Genomic DNA, 17723 nt, shown 5'->3' with positions numbered 1-17723 from the left:
CCCAAAATCCTACCAGCGTGTTTTGCAGAAATCCGTACAACTGCCACGTCAGCACTGTCAACACATTTTGCGAAAATCCATACAGTTCTGCCGCGTCAGCAGTCAACGAAAAATCCGGGTTGTGTGTGTGTGGGTCCTGCTTTATTTATATGCCTTTATGTTACTTGGGCCCCATCGGACGGGGTCCCATAAGTTGGTAGGACTTCTTCTTTTGTTGCTTGTTCTTCTTAGGGTTTAGGCCCCTCGGCCGTGATCTAAAGGTTGGCTCCGTTCTTCAGTGGCTTGACACGTCACTAGTTTGTGACATCCCCCCTTCTTGAAAGAAAGTAATCGTCCGCGATTACAGCATCTCTGCAAAACAACTCAAGCTAGTTCAAAAATTTCGAAGGGACAATCAGTTTGCTCTTTTTGTTAAGGAGTTGGATTCTCCTTTCGACTCTCTTGATCAAGGAGTTGGCATCTCCTTTCGTCCAGATCGGGAACTCATGATATTCCGGTGTAGTAAAATTAGCCATCACACCCAGACCGCACTGATCTTCCACGGGTTTCTTGATGCACTAAAATTACATACCGAGGCAATCTCATCCACTTAGAAATATTCAGTAGTTGGCACATCACAATGCAACACAAATGCATATTACAACTTACAAGACATAGAAACATAAAGTCGCCGATGAACCCCCCCCCCCCCCCCCCCCCCCCCCGGCAAATAACCATCCCAGTCCGGGCCATGAGCTGTTCAACGACTTCCTCATCACTCCTCCCGCAAATAATCTAAAAAGGTCCGAGCCATGACATATAGAGGCCTTTTACAACCAAACGCCCCCCAAACCGCAGCCTGCATCGTTTGGAGGTGCTGAGAGTAACCACTGCTCAGACTTCTTAATACTCCCCCCGCAAATAACCATCCAAGTCCGGGCCATGAGTAACAACAACAATACTCCCCCCGTAAATAACCACAAGGGTCCGGGCCATGAGTAAAAACATCACTTTTTAAACATTTTAATACTCCCCCCGCAAATAACCACAAGGGTCCGGGCCATGAGTATGAACAAGCATTATCAAGCATCATTTCCCAGGGTACTCCATCCGGGAGTAAAATCACCAATCATTGAAACCAATATTAAAACCATTATCTAGCTTTTCAAATCGGCACCAGGACGGGTTCAAAACAGATACCATCCACTTCAAACATTCAGTATTTCTTTATATTGCATCAACACAGTACAAGCCGGTACTCCAAACTCTGCACCTTCTCTAGGAAGCATACCAGAGAATGAGCCCATGGCCTCATATTTAAAGGCCCTAGGCCCAAAAGCAGTTTACATGAAAAGCCTTCAAACTCAAAAGCATCTGATCCAAAAGCAATGCCCAAAAATCTGCCAGCGCATTTTGCCGAAATCAATACAGCTGCCACGTAAGCACTGTCAGTGTGTTTTGCGGAAATCCGTACAGTTCTGCCACATCACCAGTCAGGAGAAAATCCGGGTTATGTGTGTGTGGGTCCTGCTTTATTTATATGCCTTTATGTCACTTGGGCCCCATTGGACGGGGTCCCATAAGTTGATAGGACTTCTTCTTCTTCTTCTATTGCTTGTTCTTCTTAGGGTTTAGGCCCCTTGGCCGTGATCTAAAGGTTGGCTCCGTTCTTCAGTGGCTTGACACGTCACCAGTTTGTGACAGTATGCCACAATCTATTGTCAGTGATCGTGATCCTCATATGACGAGCCTGTTTTGGAGAGGCTTGTTTGAAAACATGGGCAAGACGCTCAAGTTTTCATCCTCATTTCATCCACAAACTGATGGGCAGTCAGAGGAGGCTAAATCTACTATGTGTGTCAGATAATAAGGGCAAGTGGAAACAATATCTACCCATGCTTGAGTATGCGTACAACAATACAGCATGACAATTGGAAGATTCATAATGCGTTTCACGTGAGTCTTCTAAGACCCTTCATGGGTGATGTGCCAGAAGATATGCAAGATGAGGATCAGCCAACAGTCGAGGAACTTGATGAGATTTTGATGCCTGAGCAGATTTTGGCACATAAGGAAAGAAAAGTTAGGGGAAAAGTTGCACGACATTATTTGGTGAAGTTCAAGAACTATCCACCTATGGATGCAAAGTGAATGGAAGAGTGTAAACTTTTGGAGTCACCAAATGTCTTGCAACTTTACCTTGAGGCCTGTGGGTTACAGCCTATGTATGTCCGAACTCAATGTGTTTATAGGAGGGGTAATGATGGAGCTAGCACATCAGATGTACATATGGATTCAGTGCAATAGAAGTGGACATTGCTCTATAAATGCTCACTTCTATCGTAGATGAAATGACAAAAGTACGAAGGTCTCATTAAGTCATTTGTATCTATGTTTCATGACCTTTCCTGCGGATACATGTGATGATAAAAGGGTGCTAATCACACTAAATCATCTATGGCATGTATATTTTGTCATAGATTTGGACACTCCAAGTCGAGAATCTACCGCGACAACACAAATAACCACTTCAAAACAATTCACAGTTCACAATTGATTCGACACTGGCCCCGCGGAGTTCGTGCCTAGAGATATTGGCCCCAAAGACTGGCGCCCCTTTCGGTATTTCTTTTTATATTAATCTGAGTTCAAAGTACAAGAGTGCGGGCAAGCGCTCACACTAAGACTTTGCGTCCAGATGCTCTGAGTTGTGAGAGGCCTGCTCACATATTTTAAGAGTACAAGGGATGCCAAAAGCAGAGCCCCAAAAGCTGAAAATCAAAAGCTCTATGGAAAATAAAGCAAAAGCTCTTTCTCTCTCTCTCTCTTTTATGCTTTACTAAAATAAAGCAAAAGAAGTCTCTCTCTCTTCCTCTCATCTAGCGTAGAAAAAGCAATTCACCGCTGCTTTCCTACTGCCGCAAAACGCGGAGATCCGTACAGCAGGTCACGTGTCAGCTTTTCCGTAATTCCCGGGCTGCCATACGGTCAGCCACGTCAACATTCCCGTCCTCAGTAGCCAGCCAAATGTGGGTGCAACAGGGGTGTGTGTGTGCACTGGGCAGCCACGTCACCAGTTTGTGACATACCCCCCTCTTGAAAGCATTGTAATCGCCCTCGATTACGTCTGCAAAACAGACAGAAGCCATAAACTCTCTTAGCAGACACTGACTGTTAGTACCTACGCACTAGGAACACACATCTAGCATATGTACCAATCGACAGTCACATCACACGACATCACAGGACATCACATGACAAATCACATTCAACATTCATTGAGATCTTAGACCATGATTTATCGGCAATGTAATTAGCAATCGCATCTAGATCCACTCGGGACCTCATCGATGCCCGATTGACTAACCCCTATTGCAACCATGACTATTCGAGATCATTGAGACCGAAACGCTGCAGTCATTTCGTCTATCAGTTCCTGCACTTAAACAAGTCAAGAACAAGTCAATTTCATAATTTACCGGAATTCCATTTCATGAAGTCATCCAACAGAATACTGTTAGCTCTCAGTATCCCTAAAGCTCAAAGAGATATCAGTGACTCTAGTATTCTAAAATCAAGGCATCAGTTGACAAAGGAGCGGAGTAACTCCCCTCTTGTGCAAACCCACTGCACCACATCTCCGGCCAAGCTGAATTTTGGGTTTCATTTGGAGTAGACTATGCTAAACCAAAAGTTTCAAGGTAAAGATTCACATTCCGAGGAATATCTGCTAGGTCTTCCTCCTCCATTCGTTTCGCATCCATTGCGAAGTAGGTCTTGAATTTAACCAAGAACCGTCAGTTCGCTTTACCTTCTTTCTTTCTTTCTGTGCCAATTTCTGTTCTGGAACGAGTATCTGCTCGTTGTCGCCAATTCGGGTTGCACCTCTAGCTTCCCATCATCGGGCACATCGCCTTCAAAAGGCTTTAGGAGACTCACATGAAAAACATTGTGAATCCTCCAAGTATTCTGACAGCTTCAATCCAAAGGAGATAACATTTAGCTTTTCGAAAAATCTGGAAAGGTCTACACTATCTCATGCTAAACTTTTAAAAAAGTGGCTCCTTTCCCTTTTTTTTTCTTTCTCCTGCGTGCCTTCCCATAATGTAAGAGCACCCAATCCTTCTCTTTCAATTTAAATCGCGACAATGGCGATCTGCTACCTTTTTCTACCTTTTCTGAAATTTCTGCAAAGCCTTCCGCACCAAGTCCCTCGTGAACTAGTCGGCTTCAAAGAAAAATCTTATCTTTCGTGCTAAGGAAGGGTGGAACCGTCGTAGCAAATTCAAGAATCTCAAATGGCACCTTCCCCATCAAAGAGTAAATCGTGTTTCTATAGGCATATTCCACCAAAGGTAAAAACCTTTCCCAAGTAGTCTTCTGATCCAACAAAGGAGACTTCAACAAATCCAATACTACTGAATTAGCAATCACTGATTGCCCGTCAGTCTGCGGGTGGAACGATGACGAGAACTGCAACCGCATGCCTGTGTTCTCCCAAATAGCCGTCCGAAACAAACTCGTGAACCTGGGGTCCCTCTCAGAGACAATCGTCTCAAGCATGCCATGTTATCTAAAGACATGGGCAATAAACAATCGTACCCACGCGGTGTTCTCGAGAGATGAAATCCATTGCAATACTTTCCCTGGGGCAGGTGGGTATGGGTAAAAGGAAGTAACAATCCCTGTGGCAGGTGGGTACGGGTAAAAGGCTGTAACAATCCCTGGGGCAGGTGGGTATGGGTAAAAGGCTGTAACAATCCCTGTGCTTTATGCTTGTCAAACTTGAACTTCTGGCATACCCAGTAACTGTGCACAATTTCGTCCACATCCTCCTTGAGTCTCGGCCAAAAGAAGTATCTCTCTACCCCTTTCAAGGTGGTAGCAATGCATCGGTGACCCGTAAAAAGCGGACAGTAGCATTCGGTTAGAACCTTTTTCCTCGACGGCTGTGTAACGCACAACATGATTTTCTTCATCAAGTAGACATCCCGAATCGAATAGTCCGCTACTATCTCCCCTTTTTTGTATTCAACTGAATACATCTGCAGAATCTGTTATGTGGCGTACTAACTGACCATATTCTCGAAGTTCCTATGATGTATCGCGGAAATAGCCAGAACCAACGGCTTTCGGGACGAAGTATTTGCCACCAATTTCTTCTGTCCTTGCACATGGACAATCTGGAAGTAAACTGTGACAAGATGTTTGCCCACCGCATCTGCTTTTTCCGATAGCTGCTTCCGCGACAAGAAGTAGCGTAGACTCCCATCATCTGTGAAAACCGTAAAATCGGCTCCGAGTAGGTAATGTCGCCACTGAATAAGAGCATGGATAGCCGCCAAAAGCTCTTTCTCACAAACCTGTGCTGTCAATTCTGGCCTTAAGAACAATCGGCTCTCGTAGGCAATGACATTGGCCTTTTTGCATGAAGACCGCATTCAGACTACGACCACAAATATCACAATATACTTCAAACGACTTCTACAAGTCCGGCAAAGTCAAAACTGGTCCCGTAGTCAATTTCTCTTTCAAAGTCTGAAAGGCAGTGATCTCTGTGGGTCCCCACGAGAAAGGGACTCCTTTCTGTGTCAAGATATGCAAAGGAGAAGTAGCCTCTGCAAACTTTCGAATGAACCGCCTGTAGTACGAACACAATCCCAAGAAGCTTCTAACTTCAAGGACATTCTTCAAATCGGGCCAATCACGGATAGTCTCTATCTTGGCGGGATCCATTTGCACTCCTGCTACTAACACAATGTGTCCCAAAAAGTGTATCTTTGGTAGGAAAAAATTCACTTTTCTTTGCATTAATCACCAACTTGTGATCTCATAATGCCTGAAAGACCTGAAGCAGATGATCTCTACGTTCTGCCTCATTCTTGGAGAAAACAATGATATCGTCAAAGAAGTGCCAACAAATAGCCTGTACTCTCGAAAAAAATCATGTCCATCATCCGGTTAAATGTCACAAGAGCATTGGTTAAGCCAAAAGGCATCACCCAAAAACTCAAATAACCCAAAAGTCGTCCGATAGGCTGTCTTGTAGACATCTTCCAGCGCGATTCGGATATGATGATATCCACTCTTCAAATCAATCTTGCTAAAACACGAGGATCCTTGTAATCTGTCGAGTATATCATCGATCCTAGGAATCGGAAATCTGTTCTTGATGGTGATTTTGTTGAGAGCTCTATAATCGATGCACATTCTCCAAGATCCGTCTTTCTTCAAAACCAACAACACTGGAGAGCAATACGGTGAAGTACTAGGTTGGACAAGACCCTTTTCCAAGAGGTCTTTCACTTGGTTCATAATCTCTTCGTTCCGGGCTCGGCTCACACGATAAGGTGGCCGGTTCGGTGGTGTGCTTCTTGGTATCAAATCAATAGTATGATCTTCAGGACGAGCGGGTGGTAACTTGCCTGGCAAGCCCTCTGAAAAGCAATCGGCATGAGTGTGGAGAAAATCTTGGCGTTCTTTTGTTCAGGTCAAAACATATTCAACCTTTATCGATCGTTTAGTTCTCTCCCAAAAAGAAGTGAGTAAAGAAACTGAAGTTCATCAAGTACAATCTCTAAGCCCTTCATTTGTCAAAGTCGCTTTCTCGGCCCGGTAGTCAACCACGGGATTGTTGTTGTGGTACCAAGGGATTTTCGAGTAGAACGCCACAACCTTCCAAGGCAAATACGTAAAACTCCTCGTGCCCTAAACACCCCTGTCATTGCAAACGAAGCTTGCCAATGCTCGGTGTAATGGCAACATCCTGTCTAAGTGCCACTCAAACTACCTCCGCCTGTGGCCTTAGCCTATCGAGCGTAATTCCAAATCGAGCCACCAATTCCAAGTGAAAAGAAGTTGGCCTAGGCTTCTTCAAAAGAGCTTCCTGTTTTTTTTTTTCACTTTGCCCCACGCAATGTGGTACCAGTTCTGCTTTTTATCTACCTTTTCTGCCACGTCTCTCAGCTGCTTTGGAACTTTCTGGCCTTTCTTCATCCTGTTCATTCGATGCCTTGTTAGGGCACTTCGCGGAGATATGCCCAGTTTCCCCGCATTCAAAGCACTTCCCCTCCTTTATGTAGCGAGCTCTCTCCTGAGGAGTAAGCTTGGGTCATGCATCCTTCTTTTCTGGGTTGCTCTTTCTCTTTCTACTTTCATTTGTTGAAGTCTGTTCAGCTCTTTGTGTCATGATCTCATCAGTGGGGTAGGTCAAACTGCCAGAGTGAATGGCAAAACCCCGTTTCGCATGACTCATCAACTCCTGAATGGAAGTTGACTTCTGTTCCAAGCAGTGATCTCGGATCTCTGTAGGAAGACCCAAGGCAAACCGCTCAATCTGTTCCTTGAATGAAATCTTCATAAATGAAAAGGCGGGTAGAAAAGAGCTCCAGAATCTCTCGCAATAAGCGTCCATTGTATCCTTCTTGGTCATCCGAAGATGGTTCCAAGCAGTTCGTATATCGCGTTCATACTCTGGAGTCAGCCATGAAGAAATAAAAAGCCTCTTGAATTTCAACCATTTAACTGGCGCAGTCTTGTTTAATAGAAGCGTGGACCACCAAGTTCGAGCATTCCCCTTATAGTAAGAGGCAGCTCTCCGAATCTTAGAGTGCTCTGAGTAACACCCTCCCACGAAAGCGATGTCAAACTGTTGTACAAAAGACAAAGCTTTCGAAGCATCTCTATAACCAAAAAACGTGTCAAATTTAATTGACTGTCCACCTTCCTTAAACTCTCGGACTTTCTTGCTTTTGTCTTCCAAAAAGTCATATTGGTTGGCTTTGTAAAAATTCTTCTTCTTTGCATAAAAGTTGCTTTCATCAAAGTCTGAACTGTCTCTAGACGAGTCCTCCGTAGAATTGTCACTCACGGGGCGAGATTTAGACTTCTTTGCCTTTTTCTTGCCCTTTCCGAAGCGTTGCTTTTTGCTTCGCTTTTTGCCTTTTCGATCTTCTTCGCTCGAGTCAGATGAGCTAGAAGAACTGTCAGAAGAAGAAGAAGAAGAAGAAGAAGAATTGGGTACTCCTTCAAATCGAACACGCTTCTTCTGTTTCTTTGCCTTTTCAAGTGTCGACTGACGACCCAAATAACCCGGGAAGTCAGTGCTTTTCTTCTGCTTTTTGCCGTGCTTTTCAGCTTTGTTCTGCGCATCAAAAAGCTGAGCAATTCGTACATCAACCACCTCTTCTAATTCTTTCTCTGGATACTTCTTGGGAGTAGGAGGTTTCTTGAGAGCGGGTTTTTGGGGTGGTTTTGTGGTCTTCTGCCACTGCGTGTGCACCTCTTCGAGAGAAGTCTTTTAGCCAATTTCGGGTCTTTGGCAAAATTAAGCATCACCTTTGTTGCATCGCCGATCAATTGCCGGCACTCCATCTCTCGATGCTCCGCCTGAGTAGGCCGAGGCGGGCTTGCCAGAATCTTCGTTGTGATCCCTTCTCGCATCTCCGAATGCAGAGGGAGTCGACTGATCTTTGCCTGAAGCCATAGGTGCCGCGAAAAAAAAAATTGGGATCGGATTTCCCGTAGAAGAGAAATCGGCCGTGCTCTGATACCACTGTAACTCCAAGTCGAGAATCTACCGCGACAGCACAAATAACCACTTCAAAACAATTCACAGTTCACAATTAATTCGACACTGGCCCGGCGGAGTTCCGTGCCTAGAGATATTGGCCCCGCAGACTGGCGCCCCTTTCGGTATTTCTTTTTATATTAATCTCAGTTCAAAGTACAAGAGTGCGGGTAGGTGCTCACACTCAAACTCTGCATCCAGATGCTCTGAGTTGTGAGAGGCCTGCTCACATATTTAAAGAGTACAAGGGATGCCAAAAGCAGAGCCCCAAAAGCTGAAAATCAAAAGCTCTGTGGAAAATAAAGCAATTCTCTCTCTTTCTCTTTTATGCTTTAATAAAATAAAGCAAAAGAAGTATCTCTCTCTTTCTCATCTAGCGTAGAAAAAGCAATCCAGCGCTGCTTTCCTGCTGCCACAAAAACGCGGAGATCCGTACAACAGGCCACGTGCAGGGCTTTTCCGTAATTGCAGGGCTGACGTACGGTCAACCACGTCAGCATTCCGTCCGCAACAGCCAGCCAAATGTGGGTGCACCAGGGGGGTGTGTGTGTGCACTCCAGTTTGTGACATATTTGGCATGCAATCAAGGACATTTGTGATTTCAAGAGGGAGGTATGTCACGAGGCTGTGGCAACCACTAACCTTAGTTGTTGGTTTCTTTCCCTTGATTTTTCTTAATTTTTGGGACCCTCTTTTTGAAGTCACAAATGGCCGAACATTGTGTAACCAGTGTGAAACGGCCGACGGCCGAGAGTTTCACCTGGAGTCAAGAAGGGCAGGTCGCCACGAGATGGTCGGTCCAATCGGCACTCGAATCAGAGTAGTAAAAGGGTGTCTAGGCTCAGTTCAAAGTCATTTAGGTCCCTCGCTACACTTAATAAGTCGGTGGGTACTAGGAACTAACTCAAAAGAGGCAAAGTGGACACACGGCGGCTCCGGGTGGATTTGCCAGATCCATCAGCCAGCAAGAGTGCCCATTTTGAGAGAGGGGGCTGATTTTTGCTCTTCAAGTGACTACAGTGTGTGTGAGTAGTGGGTGCAGGTGATCACAGCTTTAATGGACAATTTGCTCTCACGCATCTCTGTCTCCCCTTTGCACATATGGTAATGCCCCACTAGTTGGGCTTCTCAGATAACCATGTACAATTCTGGGATTTTATGCATGTTTGCCAAGGCAAGAGCCTTCTGTACAAAAACCGGATTAGCTAATTGCTAATCCCCCACAGGTCCGCACAGCTGCATCGTAAAGGATTGCGAAAACAGAGAGTTTCTCACGTGAAAACTCGTCCATTTCAAAGGGGAACTGTCCCATTGCGTGCGGGAGCACCAGAGACACGCGTAGACGTGTTTGCTCCGCCCAAAACGATCCAAAACATAAAAATACAGCCTGCTGTGTTTTTCTACAGGTTTAGGGTTTCGCACCTAAACTACAGGACATCACCAGGGGAGCCTCGGGAAAGCCTCCGGATGCTTAAACAGGGCTTTGGGCATTGACAGTGTCAAAATAAGGAATTACAGCACGCTTAAAATGACCTACAGCTCACTAGAAAGCTTCCCAACCGCAAGGGAAAGTGTCCTTGACGTGTACTTTTGACCTACAAAGGTTTTTGCGCCGTTATGTTGGCGAAATTGGGTCAAAAACCTACAATTACAGCCATGGACAGCTTGGCGAGAGTTAGGTGAAAGTGTTCGGATCGTCTATTCCCAATAAGAATAAAGAAATACCGATAGAGGCGCCAGTCTTTGGGGCCTACACGGTGCTGCTGTCTGCTTGGTAGCGCTCTAGCTACCATGCCGTGTTTGTTTGAAGTGTTAATTCCAGTCACAGGTTTATTCGTGATGTTCCTCTGTGCATAAAGTCAAGTAAAGTTTACCAAGTAAAGATTCGGGTGAAAGCTAAAGTCTACCACCATACAAACTGGTTTCATGGTTCCATTGCCGGGATCGAGTCACTTTTTCCTTAAAGAGTGAGCCTTGGTTGGTTTACGGCGAAGACAGAGACCATAGGAACTTGGAATTTAACTATGGCTGGCAGGACAAACGACGCCAGGGAAGAGAGTTCCTCTTCACAAGACAGACAAGCTATTCCTCCAGTGTTCGAGGTTGGCGAGAGTTCACGGCCACCCCTGTCTGTACCTTTTGTTGATTTGAATGTTGCACAAGGCCAAGGGTATATGACTAGGCAACTAGACAAGGATGCGTTCAAGACACACTTGGTTGCTGCTGTGAATGTGTTCTATCGGTTGGTGCATAATCCTAGGTTTATTGAATATCTGCAAGCGCCGCCGATGCCACAGCAGACAAGGCAACCGTCTCATGCAGTAGAGCCTGTTGAGGCTCAAGCCTAGGTCCCTTGTGCGTGCCAACAGGGCGGGGAGCACTCACATGTTGCGGAGTCACGTGGGGCTCCAAGACAAGTTCCTTTTGTCCACGAACGGGTGGTTAGGACGCCTATTCCAGCCAGGCTTTACCAGTGCATACGCATTGTGCCACAAACTGGTGACGTGGCACCTTATGGCCAGAGGACGAGGGGCCACTGAAATGTGCCAGCGGGTTGAATGCTGACGTGGCAGCTTGGAAATTCCGTCAGAATTTGCACTCGACTGTCCGTACAATTTTCTGTAAATTATGTTGATGACGTGGCAGTCCGTACGCTGTACGAAAATTACGTTGGTTGTTTTTAATTAGCAGCTTTTGGAAAACCAATTGCTTTTGGGAACTTTTGGGCATCCCTTGTACCAGTAAATAAGTTGGTTGGGCCTCATTACTCAGAGCATCTGGACGCAGAGTCTGAGTGTGAGTCCCCGCTGACTCTCTTTGCACTTTGCACACAGATTAATATAAAAAGAAATACCAAAAGGGGCGCCAGCCTTTGGGGACAATACCTCTTGACTTAGGGTGTCCAAGTTTGTTACAGAGGTCAGGGTGGTCTTGTACGGTCACGTACGTTTTGTCCACGTACGAAGACGTACGGTACTCATCGAACTAGATAATTTTATGTCGTACGACATGGTTACGTACGTTCAAAAATAAAAACATGCAATTCTTAACCCTAGATTTTACACTTAGGACAAATAGAGAATTGATTATCACATTGGACAAGAATGCAACTTGCAAGTGCCAAGTGCTGACACTCAAGAGTTGAGAATCAAGACAATGAGACACAATGGGCATGAACTGCGATTCGCATTATATATCAAAAAGCTAAGTTGAGATTTGATAATCGAGATGATACAAAAAAGTAGGCCTTTTAAGCCTCAATCGTGCAAAAAGTGGAAGTAGGGTCAAAAAAGATATGAGAGACACTAAAGTCTAAGAGCTTCCTCCGCTCTCATCATCATCATCATCTTGTGAGCTATGCTCATCGATGTCATCTTCATCCTCACATGAATCGGATTGTGGTGTGTCATAATCTCCCTCACTAAGGAGATTTCCCTCCTCGTCATACTCCGGCTCTCTAGGGTCCATAGTGTTGGATCTACGAATAGGCACATCCTCCAAAACAGAGGCCGCCGCAATGGAGCCGCTTCCCGAGCCTCGCCGCACATAGGTTGTAGGAGTAGTAGCCTCCATCTCACGCCCACGGCCACGGCCACGGCCACGAGCATGGGAAGCTCTTGCACCTCTACCTCTTGTAGCCGAAGGGACTCCACGCACAATGACCCTCTTGCGTGATCGTGTGCGAGAAACCCGTCGGTCAATCTCATCTAGCTCCAAGTAGAGCTCGCGAAAATTTGCTCCTCCGTCATATCACGCTCTTTGTTGACACTTTTGAGAGTATCAATTGAGAGCTTGCAATCATCAACATTGACCTATTTGACAAGTTATACAAAAGTTCAAAAGAGTCAAGACTCAAGACAAAGTTAGCACATGTGAATTGGAATGCAAAGCCATAGCCCATATGAGTCAAGAATCAAGTGTGTAGAAAGAGGGTTTACTTGTCTAGCCATAGGCATCTCATGCATGGAGCGCAACATTCGGATATTGGAGCGACAATAGATGAGCCGCTCCAATTGCTTTGTTGACAGTTTGTTGCGAATTTTGGTGTGGATAAGCGAGTATGCGGACCAATTTCGCTCGCATGCACCGGATGAGCAATCTTATATTATATTCAAAAGATAGTGAGTATGTAATATAATTCATGAGAGAGAGAGAGAGAGAGAGAGAGCGCCAAGGCCCGAGGCTTAAGAGGGTTTACTTGTCCAAGACTCCTTAATGCAACTCTTTGAAGGTGAGGTAATTGGTACCCGAAGCTCTCCCACCAAAAAAGAGGCTTTACCAAGGACTCCCTCTTCCAACATATGGTGGAAGTAAAAGCCGTGCCTCTTTTGTCTCCATAGTTGATTAGCTCTTGAAGGAATGCGCCGTCATGATCTTCTAAGAGGGCCTTGGGAAGGAAGTTGCGGTTCTCTTCTTGTAGCATTTGGTTTGTGAAAAGATCCGGCTTCTTGTAGGCCGGATGCAAGAGAGCCGCAAAGTGGTGAACGGGCCTCTTCATAAAATCCCATCTCTTTTGGAAAAGAAAGAGGATATCATCTTTCTTGGGGGAATCTTCAAAGACATCACTACAAAAAGAGAGAGAGAGAGAGAGAGAGAGAGAGAGAGAGAGAGAGGTGAGGCATAGTGCAAATTAGCAAAAAACATATTGTCGACTTGAGAATGGAGAGCAAAGGAGATATCGTGTCCCATCGGGTGGACCATCAAGAATGGTTGATGCCTCTATTTCCTTGTATGCCTCATCCATGAAGTGGTGAAGAAGGCCTATGGTAGATCCCTCCATGTCGGTCATTCGGAGCACTGTAGATGGGCAAGATGGCTACCATAAGACCCTTCACCTCTTCCCAAAATTCTTCTTTGAGGGAAAGCCGTTGGATGGCCTTTGCCTCTTATGAGGTTGCCGAGTTCTCTCCTTCACACCATTGCTTCAACTCATCGGACACCATGGTTTTTTGCACTTTGTTTTGGACATCGTAGAGGCGCTCAAGAAGAAGCCACATAGAGGCAAATCGTCTTGCTGAGGGTTTCTTCAACTCCTTGTCGGAGTACGTGCGAAAAATTGCAAGTACTCTCACCTTAGCATTGATGAAGTTGACGATAGTGAGGGCTTGGGTGAGAATGGCCTTCACCCATTCTAGTTCTCCTATGTCTTCCATGAGAAGACCGAGGCAATGGGAGACACAAGGGGTCCATACAATGTTCTTGTATTCGGCCTCAAGTAGTCGGCTCATGCTAGTGCAATTGGATGCATTATCGATGATCACTTGCACCACATTTTCGGGCCCGACATACATTAAAGAGAGAAAAATTAGAACACTTATCAAGAGGGCAAAAAGTAGTAAGTACATACTACACATTGCACAATGCACATTGCACAAGAAGAGGGGACAACTTAAACTCTCACCTCTTCTATTGCCGCCTTGATGTGCTTGTAGATGAATTTTCCCGTGACCTTCTTGCCTCTTGCTCCCGCATCAACCGCTCTCAAGAAGTAGGTGCCAAGAGGGCATGACACGAGTATGTTAATGATGCCCCTCTTCTTACGATCACTCCACCCATTGGAGAGAATGGAGCACCCATATTTTGCCCATCCGGTTCGCACGGGCTCAAGGGATTTGTCGATTCTTGTCCGCTCTTCCTCGAGCTTCTTGGTGCGCATGTCCGCATAGGATGGACCCGTCCACCCCTCACATGGACCGACGGCCGCAATAGCTTTCACCATCCTCTTCCACCGCTCTAGTCGAAGGATGTTGAAAGCAAGATTACACTCAATGATGGTGCGTGCAATCTCAATGTCCGCAAGCCTTTGTCTCTCTTTAAGGAAAGACAATGGACAGGAGCTCAAACCCACCGATTGCAAGAGAGAGGCTTGCCTTGCTTGCTTTGGAGGACGGCCACTAGCACTTGCCGATGCCTTCTTCTTATTGGTAGCCATTGAGCTTGCCGTCGCGTCACCGCTTGCAATGGAGGTAGAGGGAGAAGGGCCGCTTGTAGTTGTATCCTCCTCCGAGTCGGTAACATCAATGTCGGGCGCCACTATCTCCTCTTGGGCTCTCTTCATCCCACCATGCGCGTTTTCAAAGGGAGATACTTCTTCTTGCACTCTTCCGAAATGTCGTCGGGTATATTGGGACATGGACCGGCTTCACATCCCATCTTCGTCAAGTGGATGATGAGTCGAGTGGAGGAGGAGGTCATGATCTTGGGACAATACTTGCATGTCCACCTACAAACGTTTTGTTTGTCCCTCACTCTCTCATAGAAACGGCAATGATTTTCAAAAGCTTCATGAAGAGGGAGAGGCATGATAGAACACTTGAAAGTTGAGAGATTTAGAGCTTGAAAGTTGAGAGGTTTACGCAATGGAGAGCTTGAGATTTTTTGATAATGGAGAGAGGAGGTGTGAGAGAGGAAGACTCAAGAGGAAAGCTTCATGGAGGAATGGAGAGCTATGAGGGAGGAATGGAGAGCTTGAGAGCTATGAGGGAGGAACAGAGAGCTTGAGAGGCTTACCAAATTGCAATCTCTCATGACTCATGAGCTTGAGCCTTGAGTTGGAACATAATGGAGAAGAAGAGAAAGAGGGCATCCTTATATAGATTTAGAGTGTAGACACTTGCCCTTGAACACAAGAGAGAGTTAGATAAGAGAGAGAGAGAGAGAGAGAGAGAGAGACCTAATGGAATCCAAGGTTGAAGGACCAAAGCAATGATAGAGACAGAGAGAGAGAGAGAGGAGCCTAGGCCCTAATGGAATCCAAGGTGAAGGACCAAAGCAATGAGAGAGAGGGAGAGGGAGAGAGAGGAACCTAATGGAATCCAAAGCAATGTGAGAGAGAGAGAGAGAGAGAAAGAGAGAGGAGGCTCAAGGCATGTGGGAGGTGAGGGGGGGGAAATCCTCCCAAAGAAAAGCGCAGTCAACAGTTTTAAAACCAGTCAAACGGACTAAAAAGGCACCGGACGGAACGTACGCCATGGCCGGACGGGACGAAAACGGACGCAACCGGACGGAACAGGGCTTTGGGCATTGACAATGTCAAAATAAGGAATTACAGCACGCTGAAATTGACCTGCAGCTCACTAGAAAGCTTCCCAACCGCAAGGGAAAGTGTCCTTGACGTGTACTTTTGACCTACAAAGGTTTTTGCGCCGTTATGCTGGCGAAATTGGGTCAAAAACCTACAATTACAGCCATGGGCAGCTTGGCGAGAGTTAGATGAAAGTGTTCGGATCGTCTATTCGCAATAAGAATAAAGAAATACCGAAAGGGGCGCCAATCTTTGGGGCCTACACGGTGCCGCAGTCTGCTTGGTAGCGCTCTAGCTACCATGCCGTGTTTGTTTGAAGTGTTAATTCCAGTCACAGGTTTATTCGTGATGTTCCTCTGTGCATAAAGTCAAGTAAAGTTTACCAAGTAAAGATTCGGGTGAAAGCTAAAGTCTACCACCATACAAACTGGTTTCATGGTTCCATTGCCGGGATCGAGTCACTTTTTCCTTAAAGAGTGAGCCTTGGTTGGTTTACGGCGAAGACAGAGACCATAGGAACTTGGAATTTAACTATGGCTGGCAGGACAAACGACGCCAGGGAAGAGAGTTCCTCTTCACAAGACAGACAAGCTATTCCTCCAGTGTTCGAGGTTGGCGAGAGTCCACGGCCCCCCCCCCCCCCCCCCCCGTCTGTACCTTTTGTTGATTTGAATGCTTCAAAAGGCCAAGGGTATATGACGAGGCAACTAGACAAGGATGCGTTCAAGACACACTTGGTTGCTGCTGTGAATGTGTTCTCTCGGTTGGTGCATAATCCTAGGTTTATGGAATATTTGCAAGCGCCGCCGATGCCACAGCAGACAAGGCAACCGTCTCATGCAGTAGAGCCTGTTGAGGCTCAAGCCTAGGTCCCTTGTGCGTGCCAACAGGGCGGGGAGCACTCACATGTTGCGGAGTCACGTGGGGCTCCAAGACAAGTTCCTTCTGTCCACGAACGGGTGGTTAGGACGCCTATTCCAACCAGGCTTTACCAGTGCTCTCTTAACAAAGTGCATACGCATTGTGTCACAAACTGGTGACGTGGCACCTTATGGCCAGAGGACGAGGGGCCACTGAAATGCGCCGGCAGGCTGAATGCTGACGTGGCAGCCCGGAAATTCCGTCAGCATTTGCGCTCGACTGTCCGTACAATTTTTCTGTAAATTATGTTGATGACGTGGCAGTCGGTATGCTGTACGGAAATTACGTTGGCTGTTTTCAATTAGCAGCTTCTGGAAAACCAATTGCTTTTGGGAACTTTTGGGCATCCCTTGTACCAGTAAATAAGTTGGTTGGGCCTCGTTACTCAGAGCATATGGACGCAGAGTCTGAGTGTGAGTCCCCGTTGACTCTCTTTGCACTTTGCACACAGATTAATATAAAAAGAAATACCGAAAGGGGCGCCAGTCTTTGGGGCCAATACCTCTTGACTTAGGGTGTCCAAGTTTGTTTAAGTAGTATCAGAGCACGGCCGATTTCTCTTCTGCCGGGAAATCCAATCCTTTTCTCGCGACACTTATGGATTCCAACATGAATCAATCGACTTCTTTTGCATCTGCTAATGTGGGAGGAAATCACGAAGAAGATTTCGATGATCAAACAGAGGAAGAGTGCAGCCACCTCGGCCTACTCAATACGAACTTGAAGAGATGGAACGTCGACAGCAGGTTGACGAGTGCACAAAGCAAATGATTAAATTCGCAAAGGATCTGTAGTTTGCCAAATTTTTGTCTCAGCAATCCATCGCAGAAGTGCACACCCAGTGGCAGAAAGCCACAGAACCACCCATCAAACCGGCAATCAAGAAACCGGTTTCCTTCTCCGAGGATGTTTACAGAGCAAGAATTACAAGAGGTGGTTCAGGCACAGATCAGTCGGCTTTTGGACACAAACCACCAATCCAAAAAGCAAGAGAAAAAGCACAAGAAGGGGACTGACTTCCCGGGTTATTTGGGTTGTCAATCTTCTTTTGCATCAGCAAGAAAGCAAAAGAAGCGTGTACGATTTGAAGGACTATCCACTTCTTCTTCTTCTTCTTCTGACATTTCTTCTAGCTCTTCTGACTCGAGCGAGGAGGATAGAAAAGGCAAGAAACGAAGCAAAAAGCAAAGCTTCGGAAAGGGCAAGAAAAAGGCAAAGAAACCTAGATTT

The 17723-nt window shown here is 46.0% G+C and overlaps 1 protein-coding gene and 1 pseudogene across 3 annotated transcripts in view; both read right to left on the bottom strand.

The window, feature by feature from the left end:
- Positions 1-17723, bottom strand: part of ABCI12 (cobalt ion transmembrane transporter) — an 85110-nt gene that overhangs the window by 43361 nt on the left and 24026 nt on the right. The gene's annotated exons all lie outside the window — the stretch shown is intronic.
- LOC147458424 (uncharacterized) lies at positions 13179-14606 on the bottom strand (annotated as a pseudogene).

Source organism: Adiantum capillus-veneris, chromosome 5 (genome assembly GCF_014529385.1).
Source record: "Adiantum capillus-veneris isolate H3 chromosome 5, ASM1452938v2, whole genome shotgun sequence".
NCBI lineage: Eukaryota > Viridiplantae > Streptophyta > Polypodiopsida > Polypodiales > Pteridaceae > Adiantum > Adiantum capillus-veneris.
Note: the sequence above shows the minus strand (reverse complement) of the source record. Positions and strands in the feature narration are given on the sequence as shown.